The following is a 27,296-nucleotide window of genomic DNA, read 5'->3' as shown; positions in this document are numbered from 1 at the left end:
CCCGCATCCACGCTGACAGGAGCCCCTGGGCCACCTCAGGACCCGCGGGGAGGCTTCAGGAAAATGGGGTGCCGCGTCCACTCTGGCAGGAGCTCCCGGGCTCCTCAGAACCCACGCTTTCGCTTCAGGAGGACGTAGGGCCACGTCCACACAACAGGACGCTGACCTCCTAAGGATCCCCGGTGTAGACTTCGGGAAATATGGGGATGCGTCCATGCGGACAGAAGACCTCAGCCTTGTCTGGGCCTGTGGTGAGGCCTACGAAAGATGTGGGGACCGCATCCACACTGACAGGATCCCCCAGCCTCCTCAGGTCTTATGGTGAGGCTTGAGGAAAATGTGGGGCTACATCAACACTGACAGGACCCCCGTCCTCCTCAGGACCTGCACTTTGGCTTCGGGACGTATGGGGCTGCGTCTATGCTGACAGGAGCCCACAGCCTCCTCAGGACACGCAGTGAGTTTTCGGGGGGACGTGGGGCCATGTCCAGGCTGACAAGAGCCCCCCGGCCTCCTGAGGACCTGCTGTGAGGCTTCCAGAGGATGTGAGGCATAGTCCACAGTGACAGGAGTCCCGTCGTCCTCAGGACCCACTGACTATGACACAGGAACACGTGGGGCCACGTGCACACTCACAGGAGCCCGGCTTCCTCAGGACCCCCTGGAGGACACTGGAGGCGCCGTTGGGGGCCACGTCCACATCAGAAGGGACTCCTCAGAACCACAGGGTAAGTGAATGGGTAGAATGAATGGTAGGGTCAGGGGAGGGGAGGCAGTTGGTGGTTAGGCTTAGGTTAGATGTTAGGTGTTTGTGATTATGCTTATGGTTACGGATTAGAGGTTAGAGTGAGGGGTAAGGGTAACGGTCAGTTTTTAGGAGTTAGGATGGGGGTTAGGGATTAGGGAAAGGGGTTAAGGTTAGGGTTAGGGACAGGATTTAGAGTTAGGGTTAGGGTTTAGACTCTAGGGATTAGGGCAGGAGGTTAGGAGTTGGGGTTAGGGTTATGGTTAGAGTTAGGGTTGGGCTTAGGTTTGCAGTTAGGGTTAGGGGTTAGGGTGTGAGTTAGGGTTAGGGGTTAGGGTTAGGGGTTAGAGTTAAAGTTAGGGCTAGGTTTAGGGTTAGGGCGAGGGTTAGGGTTAGGATAGGGGTTAGGGCTAGGGTTAGGGTTAGTGTTTGGTTAGGGGTTAGGGTTAGGGTCAGGTCAGGATCAGCGTCAGGGTACGGTTTTGGAAAAGGATAAGAGATAGGGTTAGGGAGTGGGTTAGGGGTTAGTTTTAGGGTACGGGTTAGGGTACAGTTTGGGGTATGAGATAGGGTTAGTATTAGAGGGTATGGGTTAGGGTACAAGTTAAGGTTAGGAATAGGATTTGAGTACATTAAGTTAAGGTTAGGGTTAGAGGTTAGGGTTAGCGTTAGATTTAAGGTAGGGGTCAGGGTTAAGGGTTTAGAATAGGTTTAGGAGTTAGGGTGAGGGTTGGCAGGTAGGTTCAGTGAATGTGTTTCGATCTTGGGGTTTGTGTTTGGTTTTGATTAGTGACAGGTCTTGTTTAAGGGTTAGGTTAACATTAGGCTAGAGTGTAGGGTTAGGGTTGTGTCTGTGTATGGTTAGAGTTTGGTTCTTGGCATGTGCCTGCACTGGGACTCCTAGTATCTTGGGCAGTTTAGTTTTATGCCCTCTATTTAGGTTTTGGATTCAAAGATAGCCTGACTCCACCAAGTCAGTGGCCTCCCCAGAGAATCAAAATCCAGGCTTCTGCTGGGGTAAGAATAGACATGGCAGGCTTCTCCTGAGCTGAGCTAAGGAGGGGATTTGTGGCTCTAAAGAATTTATTTGGATTTTCAGTTGCCTTTCTGATTTTATCTCTTGTGCGCACATGTTTCATCAATACTACCAATTATTATTTTAAAGTTTTACTTGAATTCCTGTTTGTATACACAGTATGATATAGTTTCAGGTTTACCACATAATGATTCAACCCTTGGATACAACTCCTGGTACTGGTCACAGGTGCCCTCCACTATCCCCATCCCCTGATTCCCCATCCCCCTCACCTTCCTCTGGTATTTATTAGTTTATTCTCTGTGGTTAAGAGTGTGTTTCTTGGTTTGCTTCTCTCATCCCCACCCCCCCGCCCCTTTGCCAGTTTGTTTGGTTTCTTAAAATTCACATGTGAATGCAATTGTATGGTATTTGGTATCTGTCTTTCTCTGACTGAGTCCATTTAGCATAAGTCCTTTCCACTTCTCCCACATCATTGTAAATGGCTTCATTTCATCCCTTCTGATGACCCAGTGATGTCGCAGTGTGTATATTTACCACATCTTTCTGCCCATTCATCTGTCGATGGACATCTGGGCTGTATCCACAGTTTGGCTGTTGTTGATAACGCTGCTACAAACACTGGGCTGCGTGTCCCTCTTCGAATCTACTAAACTACTTTTGTATCCTCGGGGTAAATACCTAGCTGTGCAATTTTGGAATCGTAGGGTAGCTCTACTTTTAACTTCTTGAGGACTCTCCACCCTGTTTTCCACAGTGGCTGCACCTGTTCGCATGCCCACCAGGAATGTAAGGGGGCTCCCCCTTCTCCATAGCCTCACCAACATCTGTTGTTTCTTGTGTTGTTAATTTTAGCCATTCTGACAGCTGTCAGGTGACATCTCATTGTGGTTTTGTTTGCATTTCCCTGATGATGAGTGACGCTGAGTGTCTTTCCATGTGTCTGGTGGCCATCTGGATGTCTTGTCCGAGACAAAGTCCTTTCATGTCTTCTGCCCATCTGCAGTTGGATAATTTGTGTTTAGGATGCTGAGGTTTATATTTGCGTTATGTATTTTGGATACTAACTCTTTATCGGATGTGTTGTTTACAAATATCTCCTCTCATTTTGTATGTTGCCTTTGAGCAACATACAAAATGTTGTTTCCTTTACTTTGCGGAAGCTTTTCAATTTGATGAAGTCCCAATAGTCTTTTTGCTTTTGTTTCCCTCGCCTCAGAGGCATATCTAGAAGGAAGATCCAGTGGCCAATGTCAAAGACGTTGCTGCCTATCTTTTCTTCTTTTTATGGTTTCAGGTCTCACATTTAGGTCTTTCATCCATTTTGAATTTATTTTTTATATATATGGTGTAAGAAAGTGGTCCAGTTTCATTCTTCTGTATGTGGCTGCCTGGTTTTCCCAACACCATTTGTTCTTATCCTGGGGTCAGGGTTAGGGTTTGTTGAAGAGACTGTCTTTGTGCCATTGGATATTCCTTCCTGCCTTGTTGTAGATTAATGGATCATAGAGTTACAGGTTTGTATCTTGTTTCGGCTTTCCATTCTGTTCTATTGATCTAAGCATCTCCTGTTGGGAGATTCTTGATTGCTGATTCAATTTCTTTGCTGGTTATCTGTCTGTTCAAGTTTCTTAATTCTTCCTTTTTCATTTTTGCTATGTCATATATTTCTAGGAATTGATCAATTTCTTCCAGGTTCTTGGTTGCTGGCATAGAATTTCTCATAATGTTCTCTTATAATCATTTGTATTTCTCTAGTGTTGGTTGTTATTTCTCTTTTCTCATTTGTGATTTTATTTGGGTCCTTTCTCATCTTTTTATCTTTTTTCTTTTTTAAAGATTTTATTTATATATTCATGAGAGACACAGAGAGGCAGAGGTATAGGCAGAGGGAAAATGAGGCTCCATGCGGGGAGCCTGATGTGGGACTTGATCCCCCAGGACCCTGGGATCATGACCTGAGCCAAAGCAGATGCTCAACCACTGAGGCACACAGGTGCTTTGCTGATTCAATTCCTTTGCTAGTTATGGGTCTGTTCATATTTTCTATTCCTTCCTATTTCAGTTTTGCACGTTTGCACATTTCTAGGGATTTGTCCATTTCTTCCAGGTCTCCCAGTTTGTTAGCATATAATCTTTCATAGTATTCCCTTATAATTGTCTTATTTTTCTGGTGTTGATTGTGATCTCTCTTCTCTCATTTGTGATTTTATTTAGGTCTTTTCTCTTTTCTCGTTGATAAGGCTGCCTAGGGCTTGATCCATTTTATTAATTATTTTGAAGAACCAGCTCTTAGTTCCGTTATTCCATTCTACTGTTTTGTTGTTTCTGTATTGTTTATTTGTGCTCTCATCTTTATTCTTTCCCTTCTTCTGTAGGCTTTAGGCTTTGTTTGCTATTCCTTTTCCAGCTCCTTTAGGTGTAGGGTTAGGCTGTGTATTGGAGATTTCTTGTTTCTTGAGATAGGCCTGTATTGCTATGTACTTCCCTCTTAGGACTGCCTTTGCTACATCCTAGAGGTTTGGAGAAACATGTTTTCATTTTCATTTGTTTTAAATTTCCTCTTTAATTTCCTGGTTGCTCCATTCATTCTCTAGTAGGATGTTCATAAGCTCCACGTATTTTTGGTCTGTCCAAATTTTTTCTTGCTGTTGACTTCGAGTTTCATAGCGTCGTGGTCTGAAAATGTACAGGGTATGATATCAACCTTCTTGTACCTGTTGTACCTGTTGAGGGCTGATTTGTGGCCCATGATATGATCTGTTCTGGAGGATGTCCCATGGGCACTTGAAAGGAATGTGTATTCTGCTTTAGGATGAAATGTTCAGACTATATCTGTTGAGTCCCTGTGGTCCAGTGTGTCAAGGCTATTGTTCCCATGTTGATTTTCTGCATAGATGATCGGTCCATTGCCATAGTTGGATGTTAAAATCCCCTGTCATTGTATTATTATCAGTGAGTTCCTGTACGTTTGTTGTTAATTGGTTTCTATATTTAGGTACTCCCATGTTGGCAGCATAAATATTTAGTTGTTTGATCTTGATAGAGAGTCTTTTTAATTATGAAATAATGCCCTTCATCTCTTCTTACAGTATTTGTTCTTTCTTTTTTGAAATTTAAATATTTTATTTATTTATTCATGAGAGATACACAGAGAAGCAGAGGCAGAAAAATAGGCAGAGGGAGAGGCAGGCTCCCCAAAGGGAGGCCGATGTGGGACTCGATCCTGGGATCTCAGGATCACCCCCTGAGCCAAAGGCAGATGCTCAACCACTGAGCCACCAGGTGTCCCCCAGGGTTTGGTTTCAAATCTAGTTTGTCTGATATAAGTATGGGTCCTCCAGCTATCTTTTGATGTCCATTAGCATGATAGATGATTTTCCATCCCCTGACTTTCAATCTGCTGGTGTCTATAGGTCTAAGTTGAGCATCTTGTAGGCAGCATACAGATGGATCTTGTGTTTTTAATAACTATTTTATTTATGAAAGAGTGAGAGAGAGAGAGAGGCAGAAAATTAGGCAGAGAGAGAAGCAGGGTCTCCACCAGGAGCCCAATATGGGACTGGATCCCAGACTCCAGGATCACACCCTGAGTCAAAGGCAGAGACTCAACCCCTGAGCCACCCAGGCATCCCAGATCCTGTTTTCAAAGCCACTCTGATACCCTATATCTTTTGATTGGAGCATTTAGTCTATCAGCATTCAGAGTGATTATTGAAAGATATAAACTTAGTGCCTTTGTGTTACTGGTAGAGCTGGTGTTTCTGGTGATGTTCTCTTGTCCTTTCTAGTCTTTGTTGCTTTTGGTCTCTTTTTTTTCCCCACTAGAAGAGTCCCTCTTAAAATTCCTTACTAGACTGGTTTAGTGGCCTTGAACTCCTTTATTTTTTGCCTGTCTGGGAAACTCTTTATCTCTCCTTCTATCCTGAATGACACCCTTGCTGAAGCAAGAATTCATACAAATTGGACTCCAATAAAAAGAAATTTAAAAACATAAAATAAAATTTTCCTATTATGATTGAGGAAAATGGCATTTTATGTTCAGAAATTTTTAATTTCTTCCTAGGGAGATTAAATAAATTTTGATGATTATTCTTAAAAAAACAAAAGAAAGAATTCTTGGCTACATACTTTTCCCATTCAGCATATTGAATATTTCCTTTCACTTCCTTCTGGCTTGCCAAGTTTGTGGACAGATCTGCTGCAAACTGATTCATCCTCCCTTGTAGGTTAAGGACTACCCCCTCCAAGCCCCACCTCCGCTGCTTTCAGGATTCTTTTCTTGTCTGTGTATTTTGTGACTTTGACTCTGATGTGCCTGGGTGATGGTCAGCTTCTGTTGAATTTATTGGGAGTTCTCTGTGCTTTCGATTTCAGTGTCTGTGTCCTTCCTCAGGTTAGAGAAGTTTACATAATTTGTTCAAATAAAACTTCTGCCCCCTTTTCTCTCTCTTCATCTTCTGAGTCTCCTATAATATGAATGCTATTGTTTAATAAGTGGCTGAGTTCCCTCAGTCTGCCTCTGTGGTCCATAACCTTTCTTGTTTTTAAGGCTTCCCCTTGGGACTGCATCTCAGTTATAGCATTTTTAACGTTGGACTGACTAGATTTTAGTTCTTTTATTTCTACAGTAAGGGATTCTCTAGTTTTCTTCTGTGCCCTTTTTCCAGCCCAGATGCTATCTTTATAATCATTGTTTTAAACTGTAGTTAGACATCATATATGTGTATTGATGGACTTCCTGGCTGTGAGTACTACCTCATGTTATTTTATGGAGGTGAATTTCTCCATCTCATTATTTTTTCCAGAAAAGAAAGAAGGAAGAAAAAGAAAAACCAAGAAAAACAATAACAACTGCCCTCCCAAAAAAACACCAGATTCTGTGTTTATTTTGGCCTGCTTGTTAAAAGATTCTAAATCCCAAAATAAGAAACACAATTAAAGTACCATGAAAGTAAACAAAAACAAGAAATATATAAGGTACATACATAAAAATTGAAAGAAAGCAATTAATAAAAAAGAATCAAAGAAAATAAATAAAAATAAAGCACAAAGTACAAAGGAAGCTAGACTCTCCTTTCCTGGCAGAGCTGAAGCTCTGTAGCCTCTGTGGTCCGACCACTTGGTGGCAGCGAGTGGTCTGTGCGGGGTCCAGGGACGGGCCCATGGCCCTGATTGTCAGGTGCACATCTGCCTGGGAGATGCACCTACAGGGTCAGAGGCAGGGTGGGCGTCAGCGCCTCTGGCCTCCAGCGGGTGGCGCTGTGCTGCTCCCTGAGACTGGGCACTGATGGGCTGGATGCGGGTGGGGACGCTGGATCCTCTGGCTCTGGGGCTAAGCATCCCGCCCCCAAGTCTCAGGGGCCTCCACAGAAGAGCCCCCAAGCCCCTGGGTCTCCGCCGCTTCTCTCAGAACCCTGCATTCACTCTGCCTGCGTCCGAGCTTCTTTTGGTTTTGTTTTTTTATCTCAGACTGTTGTGCCCAAGATTGTGAATCCGAGAAACCACCGAGGAGCCAACACTGATGTAAACACATGAGGGTTTATTTACAAGCTGGAGCTTGTGTCCAAGTATACCCCACACAGCGGAGCATGGACTTGGACCCCGAGGTGGGTTCTAGCTGAGTTTTGTGGGCTGGTCTAGGGGACCTCCAGAAGCAGGGGGAGGAATTTCTCAAGTTCTGTTTACATTCTGATATGGGGCTTTCAAGGGCATTGAGCTCTGTTCTCATTCTAATATGGGGCTTTCTGGGACCTTAAGCTGTAAGCTGTTTTTTCCTTTTTTTCCTGTACCTGAAGTAATGTAAAATTTAGCTCTTATTCACAGGGGCCTGGGATGGCAGTACTTGTGCTAACAGTGAACTTAAAGTGGAACGGCCTTAATTTTCTCAGCCTCCACACAGACAAGTGACAGAATTTTAAAACTCCACATTTTAGGGGCTGCCCTGGTGGAGACCTGCACTCTTCCTGCCCTGGAGGGTGTCCTCCCACTCCTGGCCTTTGCTGGCCTGTCCCAGGAACGCGGCCCCATGACGGCACAGGGGTTTGCAGCTTATGCCCACACAGGGCAGACAGCTGGCCCGAGCCCCACTGCTCTCAGCCGGGTTCCTGCTCCTGTGCCTGGGAACAGTTGGCGCCACCGTCCTTGGGACCCCTGGGATCCTGAGCCCACCCTGTCGCTCCAGGGACTGCCCCCAACTTCTCCACCTGAACACCTTAAGGCTGGTGTGTCCCCCACTCTAGCAGACTTCTGAAAGTTCACATTTTGTGCTCTGCTGCATATAATACTGTGCGTAGACCCGTCAGCTGGCTCCCTGCCCTTGTGGGATCCGGGGTTGTGTCTCCCCAAGATCAACTGATTGCTTTTTTTTAAGATTTTATTTTTATGTAATCTCTACAGCCAACATTGGGCTTGAACTTGCTACCCCAAGAACAAGAGTCCCATGTTCTTACGAACCACACCGAGCCAGTCAGGCTCCCTTTGATTGATTGATACATGTTAACTGAAGCAGGGGTGTTGCATGTGTCAGGGCAGAAACTGAGCCCACGCTTCGAGGTGTGGTGGAGTCATTTGGACCTGATCAATGTTAAAGAAACCATAGCTTCCCTGGGAGCCCAGGGAGCAGGGCCCACACAAGTGAAAAGTTGATAATTTCCTTTACTGTAGTAGTTATTTTACTGACTATTTATTTAAAGTGCTATTCAATGGTAAATGTCAATCTAGGATTGGGATACAGTGAGAACGTTCTAGGATTCGGAGGTAACTGAAGCTCCCCATCAAGGACGCAATGTTCCAGTTCGATGCAGAGATAGGCAAGGAAGCAAAGAGTTATGAAACATGGCACTGAGGTGCCTGGCTGGCCTGGTCGGGGGATCTTGATCTCAGGATTGTGAGTTTGAACTCCATGTTGGGTATAGAGAGGACATAAAAATAAAATATTTAACAAATAATAAATGAATGAACAAATAAATCATGACATCAAAGGTAAGTGCTTGCTTATGTCTCACCTGCGACCTATTCTTGATTGCCCCGCTTGCACTACTTGGCCCAGATGACGTCCTCCACAAGGGACAGTCCCGCCCGAGTGGAAGTGGGCATCTTTCATTGTAAGACCTGTGGTTCCCCTCGTTCTGCAGAGAGAGAAGAGCCCTGAAGGCACGAGTTTGGTGGATCAGCATAAACCTAGGCCATGATCATTCCCAAACCCGGTAGCCAGAGCTCAGCCTCCTTTTAGGACCCGATGTCATAACGAAGCCTCTTTGGTCATTGGCTTGGATGCAGGGTGGAGGCTAAACTAGAATTAGGAAGAACAAATAGGAAGAAAACCAGAAGCTGAAAGAGAGGAGGACAGATTTCACCATCCATAGCCTTCACAGGGACCTGGTGTCCTTTCCTAGGAGGGGCCCCCCCTCTGTAGGATGCTTCCTGCCCCTCAGCGCTCCTTGTTGGAAACCAGCAGGCAAATCTCCGTGCCTCCAGCACCTCTGCAGTCATGGTTTATAGCGTCTTCCATGTATCCTATTGGGGACCACAGCGTGGTGTATGTAACCATCCGGCTGCTGTTTGACAACATTGGGGGGATTCCGACTTTTGTTGGTTTTGGGGTGTGTGTGTGTCTATCACATGCAGCTATCAAATGCAGCTATCTGATCCTCTGGCTGCATCACCCAAACACCGAAATGGTTGGCACAACATCATTTCTGGTGCTGGCGCTGGGCAGCTAGCTGCGCTCTCCTGGCCAACCCGGGGCTTGCTCGTGCAGTGACTTTCTGCTGGAGGGTCAGCTGAGCTGGAAGGTCTGGCTCGGCCCCATTCCCATGTCTGGCAGTGGGTCCTGCGGAGCGCCGGCTGCTTCTCTTCTCCCCGATGCCTCTCCAGCAGGGAGCCAGACCTCGAGGCCGCCCTGGGGGAGCTCCTGAGGAGCCAGCTGTCCATGGCGGGGAGCCCTCAGGCTGCCTGTGTGTGGGAGTCGGGGAGGGGACGGGGCTGGGGTTCCTCGTCCCGTGTGCTTCCTGGCCCTCAGGCTGAGCCTCATGCTCTCCCAGCCCCTACTCACTAGGGCGAGGAGTACCCTCCACATGCTGGTGTGAGAGATCCAGCACCACAAGGTGTGCAGGCTGAGTCCACCTGGTGAGGGTGGCCCAGGTGCGTGAGCTGCAAGTGTGGGACCCAGGAAATTTAACAAAAATCCCCTACCCCTGGACAAGCAGAGCAGGACTGATTCCATTTTGTGCTACACCCACCACCTCCCGTATGACACCCACATGACCTGCTTATTGCTTAAGGCGCTGCCCCACCATAGTCAAGCCCCTGGGCACACCCTAATCGGAAATCAGCTCATAACGATGTAACCCCGCTTTGTGCTGGCCAAAACTGCGCACCAATTCTGACCAAAGAAATAGGCCAGGTCAAGTGGATACTATAGGGTAAGGGGTAATTCTATCGGCCACCTGCGTGTGGACCGAAATGACTGTGCAACTTTCTGTGTATCCCATGGGCCACTGGCCCCTATAAAGCTGCTACACCTTAGTCTCGGGGTCCAAGTCCCTGCTCCGCTGTGTTGGGTGCACTTGGACCCAAGCCCGAGCTTGTAAATAAACCCTCGTGTGTTTGCATCGGTGTTGGCTCCTCGATGGTTTATCGGATTCACAATCTTGGGCACAACACAAGGGCCTGCTGTCCTGACATCCACTCTAGGGTCACGCTGACTGCCCTGCAAGCACTCTGTGCCCCAGGCACCCAGGCACGGGGATGCGGGGAGGGGAGGAAGTGCCCCGGAACCCAGCCAGCCCCGGCCCCCTGGACAGAGGGAGCACAGACCTCCCAGGTTGCTTTGCACAGACCCTGGTGACCTGAAGCTCCCTGGCTGTCACTCTGTCCCAGCCCCTCCTGGCCCGCGGGGCACAGGCTGAGTCCCAGTAAAGTCTGTGGGGTCCTGACCCTGGTGTCTGGCCACCCCTGGAAAGCACGTGGGGATGTCAGCTGTGTGTGCCTGGCAGCGCCCCTGCAGGGGCTGGTTGGGGCCTGGGTGGTGCCCCCTTCTCCTCTCTGGGGGTCTCTCCAGGCCCCGTGCACAGAGTTCTGGGAGACACAGAAACGGGCTGGCTGTGCATTTTCGCACCACAACACTTTATTGACTTTCTACAGCAAAGGGGCTCAGAGCCGAGGGTGCGTGCCTTCCCCTGGGGAGGGAGACCTTTCTGTTCTTTTGGGGAGGGCAATAATCACACGGGGTGGGGGGGTGCTGGAGTCCCCCTCCTGGGAGCATGTGTGGACTCCGAGTGGGGGCAAGTGTCCTGAGGTTTCAGCCTGAGAGACGGTTCTGAGGACAGCAGAGCTGACCTGGACCTGCAGCTCATGGGCTCCTGCGCTGGGTCCCCGCAGGGCAACTGGACCCCGGCCTCGGGCCCCCTGGGGTCCCAGTACCTGGAGGAGTCTGCCTCCTGGTGTGGGTGCGGGTAGGGCCCACCGGCCTACCCCAGCTCTCCCCACCCTGGGGTGTCCTGGGATCCCCAGGGCTGCCCTAGGTCAGTGACCTGGATCTGTGGGGCATGCCCAGGGCCCAGGAGGCCACATCCAGCTGTGAGAGGGCTCGCTCAGCCCGGGGCCAGAATCTAGGCCTGGCCAGGGCCATGGGGGGCTGGATCCCATTAGTCTTTGTGTTGGGCCTTGGGGGGGGCCAAATCACCCCAGCCCCCACATAGCCCGGGGCCAGGCCAGCCCAGGTCCCTCTGGGTTAGGGGCTGGTGTCCTGTGCAGGGTGTGCTGCCCTCCAGGAGGGACAGTGGAAGAGGCAGGGCACAGTGCATCCTCTGCTCCACCCACCTGCACCCACCCTTTCGGGGGCTCCCTGCCTTCCCTCCTCCCTGCAACCCCTGGGTACTCTTTGGGACACCCGGGCTTCTGATGGGAGCAGGCTGTCCAGAGAACCCTGGGGAGGCTGAGCATGTCCCACAGGGGGCAGCTGCCCTGGGTCCTTGTTGGGGGTTGATGGTGTGGGGATGGATGGTGTGGGGGCAGGGGTATGATGGTGCTGGAGTGTGGGGGATGGTGTAGGGGGGATGGTGTTGGGGTGTAGTGTGGGTGGGGATTGTGTGGGGCTGTGTGGGTGTGAGGGGGATGGTGTAGGGGGGATGGCATGGGGGATGATGATGTAGGGGTATGGTGTGAGGGTGGGGAATGAGGGGGATGGCGTGGGGGGCCTGTGGACACAGGGCATCCCCTTTCTCTAAGATGCACACGGAGACATCTACAGATAAAGGTGACCCCAGTTTGTGGTTTGCTGTGACACCTGTCCCTGGGACCCCGTGTGGTCAGTGCAGGGCCCTGGCTGGACCGGGGGCATTCTCTGGGGGTCATCATACTATGTATGTTTACAAATTGCAAATTGTCTCAAATAAAATGCATAGAATTTAGAAATATATAAAGGACCGAGGGTGGGTGTCACCGTGACCCGTCCGACCCTCATTGGATCAATGTGTGTCCTGCTCCAGCCATGGCCATGCTGCCTGGCCCCCAGGTCCCCTTAATGCCCCCCACGGTCCCCCCCCAGCACCCTGCTTCTCAGGGGGCCATCCCTCACCCCTTTGGGGTTCAGCTCACATGGCAACACCTGGAGGCCCCATCCTAGTGGCCTCCTCATCCCCGAGACCCCAGGGGTGGGGGCACAGGGGTCTTCCCCAGCACCCTACCATGCAGCTGTGTGTTTTTGGCTGCTGTTGCTCCCCCCGGCCTCAGAAGCCCCGTGTTCCCTACCCAGAAGCCCCCGGGCCTCCCCCGGGGCCCCGAACGACCCTGGCCCAGCTGCCTCACCCAACCCCGTAGCAGTCCCAAAACATGGTGTGGGTGCTGAACGTCCTGTTGACGTCTAGGTCTACCTGCTTGATGTCCCTGGAGGAGACCAGGGCCTCCTCCTTCATTTCCACTGGGAATCCTGGGGAGGAGGAGCCGGGGTTAGGGACACAGGCCCCGACCTGTCACCAGCTGCCGTCCTGGGCAGGGAGCCCTGGGGCCACCATGGGAATGTGTCCTGCCGAAACCTCCTTCCTTCCCCTGGGAGGCCGGGGACGGCGGGAGTGTCCACTGTGCCCATGGGACCTGTGTGAGGGCTTGTGCCCAGCTGTTGTGGGCGGGGAGGTGACTGAGGGTCAGCCTGGGTGGGAGGGGACAGGGGGTCAGCCCAGGTGGGGAGGGGACATGGGGGTGTTGTGCCCAAGATTGCAAATCCTAGAAACCACTAAGGAGCCGACACCGATGCAAACACACGAGGGTTGATTTACAAACTCGAGCTTGTGTCCAAGTATACCCCATACAGCAGAGCAGGGACTTGGACCCCAAGGTGGGTTTTAGCTTAGTTTTAACGGCTGGTCTCGGGGACCTCCAGAAGGGCTGGAGCAATTCCTCAAGTTCTGTTTACATTTTGATATGGGGCCTTCAAGGGCATTGAGCTCTCTTCTCATTCTAATAGGGGCTTCCAGCCCTTGGCTTGGGCTCAGTTTTTATTCTATTGTGGGGCTTTCTAGGACATTCAGCTGTAAACTTTTGTTTTTTTCCTGTAACTGAAGTAATGTAAATTTCAGGTCTTCTTCACAGGGGCCTGGGATGGCTGGGCGTGTGCTAACGCTGAACTTAAGGTGGAATGGCCTTCACATTATATGTTCTCATTCATTTGGGGAATATAAATAATAGTGAAAGGGAATATAAGGGAAGGGGGAAGAAATGTGTGGGAAATATCAGAAAGGGAGACAGAACGTAAAGACTGCTAACTCTGGGAAACGAACTAGGGGTGGTAGAAGGGGAGGAGGGCGGGGGGTGGGAGTGAATGGGTGACGGGCACTGGGGGTTATTCTGTATGTTAGTAAATTGAACACCAATAAAAAATAAATTAAAAAAAAAGTGGAATGGCCTTAATTTTCTCGGCCTCCAGGCGTCCCATTCCATCCTATCTAGCTCCTTCCCCTTTCCCTGGAGCTCCTAAGAGAGCAATTGCAAATGATCTCTGGTGGCAGTGTGTGTTGGGGGACAGGACCAGGGATTTGGGATCAGGAAGACCTGGAGCGCGGGCGTCCCGGCTGTGCAGCGGGATTCGATGCTGCAGACTCTTATTCCTTAAAGCTATCTTGACAACTGACTTTGTACATAGAAAAGCTCTCCTGTGTCTTTAAATGATGAAGAGCGAGTCAAAGCGTTTTGTCTCTGCCCATCTGATTGCTCAGATTCCAATCTGAGACGTATTTCCTGTTAATAAGGGTAATTTACTATCTTTAGTACTATGGTTAAAATATTCTGACACAAGTAATTCAGAGGGATGAGGGTTTCTCATCTCTTTCTTCACAGCTCAGTCAGTCATCAGGAAATGCATCTGTATGGATTTGGAATTAATTGAGAGACATTATTACCAATAGTCCTATTATTATGTTAAGGATTCTTCCCTGAGATTCTTCCCCTATTTTAACTGACACTGAAACACTGTGAACTCTTTGGAAGACAAATGTCAAGGAAATAAATGTTATGCATTGCTAATTTTAAATGCACTTGCAATATGGTGTCTATTATAATAGAAGTATTTTTATCTGATTTTTGCTATTTATGATCCTTTCTTGCTTTTCAGGTTGAGGAGGCATTATACGTGTTCATAAGTGTTTTTCTTTCCTTCTGATATAAAATTCTTACTTTCTTCCCATCGAAGGAACTCTTTAAGAATAAGGCAAAAATTCATTAAACTATTCTTAAAATGTCTTCACACTTGGAGCCTGATTCATTTAAGTCAATTTTCAAAATAAATCTTATTTCTTAGAACAAAAGCAAAGATTTATAGGGAAATTGAGGAGATAGTACAGAGAATTCTCATGCCCTCACACTCAATTTCTCCAATTATTGATATCTTATATTAGTACGGTACAAATATTAGCTAATGAATCAATATTAAAATATTCGCATTAACCAAAGACCATACTTGATTCAGATTTCCTTAGTTTTTGCTAAGTTACCATCCCTCATATCACATTCCATTTGTCCTCATGTTTTCTTAGGCTCCTCTGGATTGTGACAGTTTTTCAGCCTTTCCTTGTTGTTGTTGAACTGGAACACTTTGAGAAGTAGAGTATTTTGTACAGTTTCCCTCAGTTGGGACATGTCTGTTGTTTATCTCATGATTGAACTATGATTGTGGATTATATACAGAGATATACTGCCATTTTCATTATATCATATAAAGGATAGATACTATCAGCATGATTTATCAGTCTTGGTATTGATCTGATCATCTTGCTGAGGTAGTGTTTGTCAGCTTTCTCCATAGTAAAGTGATTCTTTATTATTAATTATTATTATTATTATTTTATTATTTTAAATGTTTCATAATATATTTTGTAGAAGTAAGTTACTATGTGTATTGCATACATAAGACTGGGAAGCTATGCTCATCAACTTGAGGGTGGAATGTCTGCACTAATTGTTTGAAATTCTTCTACATGGGAGATTTCTCTTCCTTCTGGGTTTGTTTGTTTCTTTTTCAAAGATGTTATTTACTTATTTGAGAGAGAGAGGAGAGAAAAAGCATGAGTGAGAGGGGCAGAGGGAGAGGGAGAAGCAGGTTCCCTGCTGAACAGGGAGCCTGCCTTGGGACCTGGATCATGATCTGAGCCTAAGGCAGAAGCTTAACTGACCGAGCCACCCAGGTGCCACTCTTTCTTTCTATTACAATTTTTAATATTAGTATAGATTCATGAATATTTATTTTATGCTTTGGGTTATAATCCAGCAGTACTTATTTTGTTGCTTATATTGTCTCTGCTCTGGCTCTTTTAGTTGATACCTGTGTCCCTTTAACATATTTCCACCAGTATGGAGTCTTTTGTCTGTTCATACCTTTTTAAAAGACAAACTTTATGTAAATCTCATTTTTGATTGGCACATTGTTTCTGTCCCCATCCCTATCTTTGCCTCCTTCCCTCTCTCTTCACTGTTTCATATCTTTATTTATTATGATCTGAAAATAGGAAAGGACATAGGATTTCAAATTTTGCTATTTTAAGGTAAATCAATTCTCCTTGGTGCCTAGCCAGTGGTTCTCACATGTTAGTGTGCAAAAGAATAACCTGGAGAGTTTGTTAATATGGCCAGCCAACATTTTAATTTTTTTTAAGTTAAAGGAAGGGGCAGTTTAGGATTCTGTATGTTAACCGGTATGCTCAGAAAATAATAATGGAATTCTTTGAGGGCTTTGCTTTGAAAAGCAGTGAGCATGAGGGCAGATGGCTGTTCTGATACACATATTTATTATTTCTAGTGGATTGGACCCATATACCCACCGCTTGTGATAAAAAGGGATATAGATTTGGGGATTTTCTATCGCCATAGAAAGAACCTTAAAATACTCAGGATCTATGCTCAGAGTTAGTTTTATATTTTAGTATTTGAGTATATATATAAGATCCCCCATCTTTTTGTGCTCAGTATAGTGTTTAGGACCCCACATCAGCATTTCAGGTCTGAGAGGGAACTGAGGGATCATCAGCGCTGGTCCTCTCTTCTGAGGCACAGGAAAGAAACTGAGAGTTCCGGAGGATTGGATTGTCCAAGTTCACATGCTTATTGGTGGTGGAGCTAGGTCTGAAAAAGGTCTTACTAGAGATTGTTCCATCAAGACAGACACCATTGAACGTAACTAGTTTAGATAGGTTTTTGTGAAATAGACAATTTTGGGTTACTCTTTCTGCTTTTATACTTTCATATAAAAGTATGAGTGTGTGGGACCCAGGAAATTTAACAAAAATCCCCTACCCCTGGACAAGCAAAGCAAGACTGATTCCATTTTGTGCTACACCTGCCACCTCCTGTATGACCCCCACATGACCTGCTTATTGCTTAAGGTGCTGCCCCACCATAGTCAAGCTGCTGGGCACACCCTAATCGGAAATCGGCTCATAACAATGTAACCCTGCCTTGTGCCCACCAAAACTGCGCGCTGATTCTGACCAAAGTAATAGGCCAGCTCAAGTGGATACTATAGAGTAAGATGTAATTCAATCAGCCACCTGCGTGTGGACCGAAATGACTGTGCAACTTTCTGTGTATCCCATGGGCCACTGGCCCCTATAAAGCTGCTACGTCTCTTATCTCGGGGTCCAAGTCCCTGCTCCGCTGTGTCCGGTACACTTGACCCAAGTTCGAGCTTGTAAATGAACCCTTGCGTGTTTGCATCAGTGTCGGCTCCTTGGTGGTTTCTCGGATTCTCAATCTTGGGCATAATAAAACTCTACCTCTTCGCTGATGACATGATACTCAACATGGAAAACCCAAAAGCCTCCACCCCAAGATTGTTAGAACTCATACAGCAATTTGGCAGCGTGGCAGGATACAAAATCAATGCCCAGAAGTCAGTGGCATTTCTATACACTGAGACTGAAGAAAGAGAAATTAAGGACAATCCCATTTACAATTGCACCCAAAAGCATAAGATACCTAGGAATAAGCCTAACTAAAGAGGTAAAGGATCTATACCCTAAAAACTATAGAACACTTCTGAAAGAAATTGAGGAAGACACAAAAAGATGGAAAAATATTCAATGCTCGTGGATTGGCAGAATTAATATTGTGAAAATGTCAATGTTACCCAGGGCAATGTACATGTTTAATGCAATCCCTATCAAAATACCATGGACTTTCTTCAGAGAGTTAGAACAAATTATTTTAAGATTTGTGTGGAATCAGAAAAGACCCCGAATAGCCAGGGGAATTTAAAAATAGAAAACCATAGCTGGGGCCTCACAAAGCCAGATTTCAGGTTGTACTACAGAGCTGTGGTCATCAAGACAGTGTGGTACTGACACAAAAACAGACACATAGATCAATGGAACAGAATAGAGAACCCAGAAGTGGACCCTGAACTTTATGGTCAACTAATATTCGATAAAGGAGGAAAGACTATCCACTGGAAGAAAGACAGCCTCTTCAATAAATGGTGCTGGAAAAATTGGACATCCACATGCAGAAGAATGACACTAGACCACTCTCTTGCACCATACACAAAGATAAACTCAAAATGGATGAAAGATCTAAATGTGAGACAAGAGTCCATCAAAATCTTAGAGGAGAACACAGGAAACACCCTTTTTGAACTCAGCCACAGTAACTTCTTGCAAGATACATCCACGAAGGCAAAAGAAACAAAAGCAAAAATGAACTATTGGGACTTCATCCAGATAAGAATCTTTTGCACAGCAAAGGATGCAGTCAACAAAAGTAAAAGACAACCTACAGAATGGAAGAAGATATTTGCAAATGACGTATCAGATAAAGGGCTAGTTTCCCAGATCTGTAAAGAACTTATTAAACTCAACACCAAAGAAACAAACAATCCAATCATGAAATGGGCAAAAGACATGAACAGAAATCTCACAGAGGAAGACATAGACATGGCCAACATGCACATGAGAAAATGCTCTGCATCACTTGCCATCAGGGAAATACAAATCCAAACCACAATGAGATACCACCTCACACCAGTGAGAATGGGGAAAATTAACAAGGCAGGAAACCACAAATGTTGGAGAGGATGCGGAGAAAAGGGAACCCTCCTGCACTGTTGGTGGGAATGTGAACTGGTGCAGCCACTCTGGAAAACTGTGTGGAGGTTCCTCAAAGAGTTAAAAATAGACCTGCCCTATGACCCAGCAATTGCACTGCTGGGGATTTATCCCAAAGATACAGATGCAATGAAACGTTGAGACACCTACACCCCAATGTTTATAGCAGCAATATCCACAATAGCCAAACTGTGGAAAAAGCCTTGGTGTCCATCGAAAGATGAATGGATAAAGAAGATGTGGTATATGTATACAATGGAATATTACTCAGTCATTAGAAATGACAAATACCCACCATTTGCTTCAATGTGGATGGAACTGGAGGGTATTATGCTGAGTGAAATGAGTCAATTGGAGAAGGACAAACATTATATGTTCTCATTCATTTGGGGAATATAAATAATAGTGAAAGGGAATAAAAGGGAAGGGAGAAGAAATGGGTAGGAAATATCAGAAAGTGAGACAGAACATGAGAGACTCCTAACACTGGGAAACAAACTAGGGGTGGTGGAAGGGCAGGAGGGCGGGGTGGGGGTGAATGGGTGATGGGCACTCAGGGGGTCACTTGATGGGATGAGCACTGGGTGTTATTCTGTATGTTGGCAAATTGAAAACCAAAAAGTAAATTTATTATTAAAAAAAAAAAACCTTCATCTGCAGGGAGTGTGGAACTGGGAGGGACCGCATGTGAGCTCAACTCGCAGAAGGATGTTCCCCAAGGAGACAGCTTTCAACTACGTTCTCAGGTATGGAAGTTAGTATGTAGCTCCAATCTACGGGATGAAGGAATTCCTCAGAAGTCGCTGGACTGAGCTAAGAGACACTTGCCTCTCACAAAACTTGTGTCCCACATTGAATGAAATCCTGTGGAAGAGAGCCCGTACAGGCAGTCAGGATGGGGGAGCCACTGGCCAAAAGCTCAACTCTCAGAAGTGTGTATATCTTGTATATCTTGGAGGCTGATGTCCGCTAGAAACTCATTTACAGGAGTTAGAAACTAGCACCACTCTAATTGATCAAAGCCATTGGCAATTGTTGCATTGAATGCAGATACACGTGAGTACAGGCCTGACACTTCCACATGCTTTTCACACAACCTCTTCCAGCATGTTACATAAGGATGTGAGGACCTATGTCTACAGACAGTCAGGATGCGAGAGGGTCCTGCTCTGAGCTCAGCTCTCACGAGGAGGCATGCCAAAAGCCAGCTTTCAACTAGCTGCATTCTTATGGCAGTGAGAACCTAGCAGCATTCTACGTCAGGAGGTTCCATGAATACCTCTCTATTGCACCTGGAGACACCTTCCAAGCCTGCGTTTTTCCACTTGCGTCCCACGAGCCTCTGACAAACATCTCTGGTGAGGATGTTCGAAACTCAATCTGCAGGCAGTGTGGAACTGTGAAGGACTGGGTGTGAGCTCAACTCTCAGAAGCAAGTTCCCTTTGGACACTGTGTTCAACGAACTTCTCATGTATGGAACTTAATATGTAGCACCAATTATGAGAGGAATTCCTCGGAAATTGCTGGATTGAGCTTAGAGACAGTAGTCTTGAGGGTCTGCACCTTCCACTTACCTCTCACACTACTTCTGTCACGCTTCGAAGCTAGGCCTGTTAGAAGCAAAGACATGCATTCAGGATGTGGAAGGTACAGGCTAGAAGCTCAACTCTCAGAAGTGTGTTTGCCTTGGGGGCAGGTGACTGCTCGCCACTCATTTATGGGAGTTAGAACCTAGCTACACTCTAATTGAACAAGGCTGTTGGAAATCGCTGTATTGGACTCAGATACACGTGATTACAGTCCTGACACTTCTACATACTTTTCACACAACCTCTTCCAGCACCTCGCTTAAGAATGATAGGAACTATGTCTACAGGCAGTCAGGATGTGGGAGGGTCCTGCCCTGAGCTCAGCTCTCACAAGGAAGCATCCCTAGAAGCCAGCTTTCAACTAGCTGCGTTTTTATGACTGTGGTGTCCTTCTAACCTAACCTATACTTGGTCACTCCAGTCCCCAACTGGGCCTCAGCTGGACCTGGTGCCTCTGGTACTTAGCTTGGCCTTACCTGGACCGGGTGACTGTGTTCCCACCTGGGCCTCAACTGGTCTTATGACATTTGTCCCCACCTGGGCCTCACCCAGACCAGGTGACTCTGTTCCACCTGGGCCTCACCTGGACCTGGTGAATCTGGTCCCCTCCTGGGTATCACCTGGATCTGGTGACTCTGGTCCTCACGTGTGCCTCACCTGGACCTGGTGACTCTTGTACCCACCTGGGCATCATCAGGATATGGTTACTCTGTTTCCCAAGTGAGACTCTGGAACATTTAACTTTGGTCCTCACCTGGGCCTCACCTGGACCTGGTGACTCTGGTTCCCACATGCACCTCACCTGGACCTGGTGTCTCTGCTGTTCTTCTAGCCTCACCTGTACCTGGTGACTCCAGTCCCCCCCACCCCGGGCCTCACCTGGATTTGGTGACTCTGGTCCTCAGCTTGGTTTCACCTGGACCTGGTGACTGTGGTCCCCACCTTGGCCTCACCTGAACCTGCTGACTCTGGTTCCCACCTGGGCCTCACCTGTACCTGGTGATCTGGTTCTCACATGGACCACACCTAGACCTGGTCACTGTGTTGTCCTTCTAGACTCACCTTTCACCGGTAACTCTGGTCTCCACCTGGGCCTCACCTGGACCTGGTGAATCTGATCCCCACTTGGTCCTCAAGTGGACCTGGTGACTCTGGTCCCGAGGTGGGTATCATTGGGACATGGTTATTGTGTTCCCCACCTGGGCCTCCCCTGGACCTGGTGATTCTGGTCTGCACCTGAGACTCACCTGGATCTGGTGACTGTGGTCCCCACCTGGGCCTCACATGGACCTGGTGACTCTGATCCCCATCTGGGCCTCACCTGGCCCTGTTGACTCTGGTCCTCAACTGGGCATAATTGGGACCTGGTTACTGTGTTCCACAACTGGGCTTCACCTGAACCAGGTGACTCTGGTCCCCCTCTGGGTCTCACCCTGACCTGGTGGCTGTGAACCCCACTTTGGCCTGATTTGGACCTGCTGACTCTGGTTGCCACCTGTGCCTCACCTCGAACTGTTGACTCTGGTTCTTTCAAGGGCCTCCCCTGTACCTGGTGATTCTGGTCCCCACCTGGGCCTCACCTGGACAGTGGTGACTGTTGTCACCACCTGAGACTCACCTGGACCTGGTTACTGTGTTCCACACCTGGGCCTCACGTAGACCTGGTGACCATGGTCCCCAGCCGGCCTCACACGGACCTGTTGCCTCTGGTCCCCACCTGGGCCTCACATGTACCTGGTAACTCTGGTCCTCACCTGGGCCTCACCTGGATCTGGTGACTCTGGTCCCCACCTGGGCCTCACCTGGATCTGGTGACTCTGGTCCCCACTGGACCTCTCTTGTACCTGGTGACTCTCTTTCCAACATGGACCTCACCTGGATCTGGTGACTCTGGTCCTCAGTTTGGCCTCACCTGGACCTGGTGACTCTCGTCCACACTTTCACCTAACTCAGACCTGGTGAATCTCGTCCCCACCTAGGCCTCACCCAGACCTGGTGACTCTTGTCCCCAGCTATGCCTCAACTCAACCTGATGAATCTGGTCCTCACGTGGGCCTCACATGGACCTGGGACTCAGCTGGATATAGTGGCTCTGGTTCCCACATGGGGCTCACCTGATACTGGTGACTGTGGTCTCCTTCTATGCCTCACTGGGACCTGGTGATTCTGATCCCCATCTGGGCCTTGCATGGCCTTAGTGACTCTGGTCCTCACCTAGGCATCATTGGGACCTGGATCCTCTATTCCACACCTGGGCCTCACTTTGACCGGGGACCTCTGGTCCCACTCTGGGCCTCACCCTTAACTGGTTACTCTGGTCCCCCCTGGGCATCACCTGGCCTGGGACTCTGGTCCCCCTCTGGGACTCACCCTTACCTGGTGACTCTGGTCCCCACTTGGGCTTCACTTGGACCTGGTAAATCTGGTCCTTACCTGGTCCTCACCTGGACCTGGTGACTCTGGTCATCACCTGGGTCTCACCTGGACTCTTGTCGCCACCTGAGCCTCACCTGGACCTTGTGACCGTGGTCCCCACCTGGGCCTCACCTGGATCTGGTGGCTCTGGTTCCCATATGGGGCTCCCCGGACCTGGTTCCTGTGGTCTCTTTCTTGGCCTCACCTGGAACTCATGACTCTGATCCATATTTGGGCCTCACCTGGACCTGGTGACTCTGGTCCTTACCTGGGCATCATTGGGACCTGGTTACTCTCTTCTCTACCTGGGCCTCACCTGGACCTGGTGACTCTGGTCTCCCTCTGGGCCTTACCCTGACGTGGTGACTCTGGTCCCCACCTGGATGTCACCTGGACTGGGTGACTCTGGTCCTCCTCTGCGCCTCATCCGGAGCTGGGGACTCTGGGCCTCAACTGGGCCTCAACTGGACCTGGTGAATCTGCTCCTCACTTGGGCCTCGTCTGGACCTTGTGACTCTGGTCCCCCCCGGGCATCATTGGGACATGGTTACTCTGTTCCCCACCTGGGACTCACCTGGACCTGATAACTTTGATCCACACTTTGGCCTCACCTGGCCCTGATGATTCTGGGCCCCATCTGGGCCTCAATATGGACCTGGTGACTGTGGTCCCCACATGGGTCTCACCTGGACCTGGTGACTCTGGTCCTCACTTTGGCCTCTTCTGTACCTGGAACTGGTACTCTGATCCTCAGCATGGCCTCACCTGACCTGGTGACTGTGGTTCCCACCGGGACCTCACCTGGACCTCATGTCTCTGGTCCCCACCTGGGCCTCACCTGGACCTGGTGAGTGTGGTTGCCACCTGTGCCTCACCTGGACCTGGTGATTCTGGTCCCCACCAGAGCCTCACCCATACCTGGTGACTTAGGTCCCCACGTGGGCCTCACTTGGACCTGGTGAATCTGGTCCTTACCTGGTCCTCACCTGGACCTGGTGACTCTGGTCCCCACCTGGACCTGGTGACTGTGGTCCTCACCTGGGCCTCACCTGGACCTGATGACTCTGATCCCCACCTGGGCCTCACCTGAGTCTTACCGGGACCTGGTGACTCTGGTCCTCAGCTTGGCCTCACCTGGATCTGGTAAATGGTCCTCACCTTGGCCTCACCTGGACCTGGTGTCTCTGGTACCTATCTAGGCATCATCAGGACAGGGTTTCTCTGTTCCCCATCTGGGACACACCTGGATCTGTTAACTTTGGTCCTCACCTGGCCTCATCTGTACCTGGTGACACTTTCCCACATGGACCTCACCTGGACCTTGTGTCTCTTGTTTCCTTCTAGGCTCATCTGTACCTGGTGACTCCAGTCCCCACCTGGGCCTCACCTGGAACTGGTGACTCTGGTCCTCTGCTTGGCCTTACCTGGACCTGGTGACTGTGCTCCCCACCTGTGCCTCACCTGGATCTGGTGACTGTGTTCCCCACCTGGGCCTCACCCAGACCTGGTGAATCTGTTTCCCACCTGGGCTCACCTGGACCTGGTGACTCTGGTCCCATCCTGAGCCTCATCTGGATCTGGTTTCTGTTGGCCCCACATGAGCCTCACCTGGATATGGTGGCTCTAGTTCCCACATCAGGTTCACCTGGACATGGTGACTGTGGTCCCCTTCTTAGCCTCACCTGAACCTGGTGACTCTGATCACCATCTGGGCCATACCTTGACTTGGTCGCTCTGGTCCTCACCTGGGTGTCATTGGGACCTGGTTAATCTGTTCCACACCTGGGCCTCACCTGGACCAGGGGATTCTGGTCCCCTTCTGGGCCGCTCCTTGACCTGGTGACTCTGGTCCCCTCCTGGGCCTCACCTGGACCAGGTGACTCTGGTTTGCAAATGGACCTCACCTGGAGCTGGTACCTGTGGTGTCCTTCTGGCCTCACCTGGACATGGTGACTCTCATCCCCATCTGGGCCTCACCTGGCCCTGGTGACACTGGTCCTCAGCTTGGCCTCACTTGGACCTGCTGAGTGTGGTTGCCACCTGGGTCTCACCCGGACCTGGCAACTCTGGTCCCCACCGGGGCCTCACCCGGACCTGGTGAATGTGGTCCTTACCTGTTCCTTACCCAGACCTGGTGACTCTGGTCACCACCTGGGCCTCACCTGGTCTTGGTGAATCTGGTCCCCACCTGGGCTTCACCTGGACCTGGTGACTGTGGTCCCCACCTGGGCCGCAAATGGACCTGGTGGCTCTCGTTCCCACATGGGGCTCACCTGGACCTGGGTCCTGTGGTCTCCTTCTAGGCCTCACCTGGACCTGGTGACTCTGATCCTCATCTGGGCCTCACCTGTACCTGGTGACTCTGGTCCCCTCTTGTGCCTCAGCTGGACCTGTTGACTCTGGTCCTCAGTTTTGCCTCACCTGGACCTGGAGACTGTGTCCCCACCTGGGCCTCACCCAGACCTTGTGACTTTGGTCCCCACCTGGGCCTTACCTGGAGTTGGTGAATCTGGTCCCCACCTGGGATTCACCTGGACCTGGTGAATCTGGTTGCCACCTGGGCCTCACATGGACCTGGTGCCTCTGGGCTCCACCTTGGCCTCAACCTGGACCTGGTTTTTTGGTCCCCACCTGAGCCTCATCTGGTCCTGGTGGCTCTGGATCCCACATGGGGTTCACCTGTACCTGCTGACTGTGGTCCTCATGTGGTCCTCACCCAGACCTGGTGACTGGTATGTGAGGAGTCTGCTCCAGATCCCCCCTCTCCCTCCATCCCTCCCCACTGTACCCTCTCTCAAGTAAATCTTCTGAAAATTCACATGAAGACATGTGAGCATCTTTATCCCCTCTTCAGAGGTGCCTTCATATGTGTAATGACCATTTTAATGCCTTTCATGGACCCACTGTGAGTCCCATCAGAAACCCCTTTTCTTTGATATTATTGAAGTACAGTCAACACACAATGTTACAGTAGTTTCAGGGCTACCACCTACTGATTTGACAATTCTGTGCATACTCAGATCTCCCCACGAGAAGTGTCATCACCATCTGTCCCCATACAAATTTGTCACAATAGTACTGACTCTATTGCCTAGGCTGTACTTTCTAATATCTGTGAATTATTTATTTGAGAACCAGATACTTATAGCTCTTAATATGCTTCATCTATTTTGCCCATCTCCCACCTCCATCTCCTCTGGCTATCAGTCACCATGATCCATCACATTAACAAGATAAAGGACATGGGGCAGCCCAGGGGGCTCAGCGGTTTAGCGCTTGCCTTTGGCCCAGGGCGTGATCCTGGATTCCTAGGATTGAGTCCCATGTCGGGTTCCCTACATGGAGCCTGCTTCTCCCTCTATGTCTGTGTCTGTGTCTCTGCATCTCTCTCTCTCTCTCTCTCTTGATCTCTCGCTCTCTGTCTCTCATGGGTAAATAAATAAAATCTTAAAAACAAAAACAAGAGAAAGGACAAAGGCATACGATCCTCTCAAGTGTTGCAGAAAAAGCATTTGACAAAATACAACATAAAAAGCATAGCGGGTTTTTAAATTTTTTTTGGCATAGTGGGTTTTGAGGAAATGTATATCAACAGAATAAGGGCCGTGTAAGAAGGCCTGCAGCTGACATCATCCTCAAGGGTGAAATCTTGAAATCATCCCCCCTAAGAGCAGGAACAAGCCAAGGAAGTCCCCTCTCGGCACTGGAAGTCCTACCGTAGTCAACAGACAGGAAACAGAAAAGGTTCCACACCTGTAAGTGGGATGTCAAACTGTCCCTGTTTGTTGAAGATGTGGCATTAGAAACAGGAAACCCAAGAGACTCCACCAAAAACTGTTAGAACTAATGAGTGAATTCAGTAAAGTTGTGGGACACAAAATGAACAGAGATCAGTAGCCTTGCTGCGTCTGGACAATGAGCACTCAGAAAGGAAATTAAGGACATGACTCCCTTATCAGGAGCATCCAGAAGAACAAAATAACTATACTGAACCAAGGGAGTGCAAGACTTGTACACTGAAAATTACAAGACTTTGGGAAGACATCCTGGGCTCGTGGGGTCGGAGCCTTCATCTTGTTAAAATGTCCACAGTTCCAGAAGCCACCAATGTCAATGAAGTTCCAATGTCACTCCTATCAAAAACATGGTGGCCGATTTTAGAAATAGAAAAAGCACCCCTAACATTCGTCCGCCCCCACAAATGACCCTGGACAGCAAATCAGTATAGAAGAAGCAGGACAGAGCAGGATGCAGCACTCTCCTATTTCAAACGATGTCACAGAGACACAGGATAAAGCAGTGTGGTTCTCGGGCCCACGGCTGGCTCCGTTGGTTAAGCATCTGACTCCTGACCTCACCCCTGGTCTTGATCTCGGGGTCATGAGTTCTAGCCCTGTGCTGAACTGTGGACGAGGCATGGAGCCTAGTTAAACAAACCAAACCCACAGGGCTGTGGTTCTGGCATAAACTGAAGGAGCAGAATAGAGAGCCTGGAAGAAAATGCACTCGGATACCGTCAACTGATTTTTTAAACTTAATTTAATTTAAACCCAATTAATTAACAGTACAGTGTATTATACTTTCAGAGGTAGAATTCAGGGATTCACCAGTTGGAGATAACACCAGGGCTCATGACATCACGTGCCGTCCTTCATGCCCGTCTACCAGTTACCCTGTCCCTCCACTCCCCTCCCCTCCAGCGACCCTCAGTTTGTTTCCTGTGATTGAGTCTCTTTATCCTCCAACTGTTTTCATCTTATTTGTTTTTCCTTCCCTTCACAGATGCCCATCTGCTTTGCTTCTTTAATTTCACCTATGAATGCAACCATATGGTAATTTTCTTTCCTGACTGACTTATTTCACTTAACGTGATCCCTCTAGTTCTATCCACGTCATTGCAAATGGCAAGATTCCCTTCTCT

General features: G+C 48.7%; 1 long non-coding RNA gene across 1 annotated transcript; it reads left to right on the top strand.

Moving 5' to 3' along the window:
* On the top strand, positions 1-25,453 carry LOC144301698 (uncharacterized). Its single transcript, XR_013368434.1, has 3 exons — positions 1-728; positions 7,254-7,390; positions 23,720-25,453. It is a non-coding gene; the product is annotated as an uncharacterized LOC144301698 (long non-coding RNA).
* Positions 25,454-27,296: the final 1,843 nt, after the last annotated feature.

This window comes from Canis aureus, chromosome 30 (assembly GCF_053574225.1).
Source record: "Canis aureus isolate CA01 chromosome 30, VMU_Caureus_v.1.0, whole genome shotgun sequence".
In the NCBI taxonomy this organism is placed as follows: Eukaryota; Metazoa; Chordata; class Mammalia; order Carnivora; family Canidae; genus Canis; species Canis aureus.
Note: the sequence above shows the minus strand (reverse complement) of the source record. Positions and strands in the feature narration are given on the sequence as shown.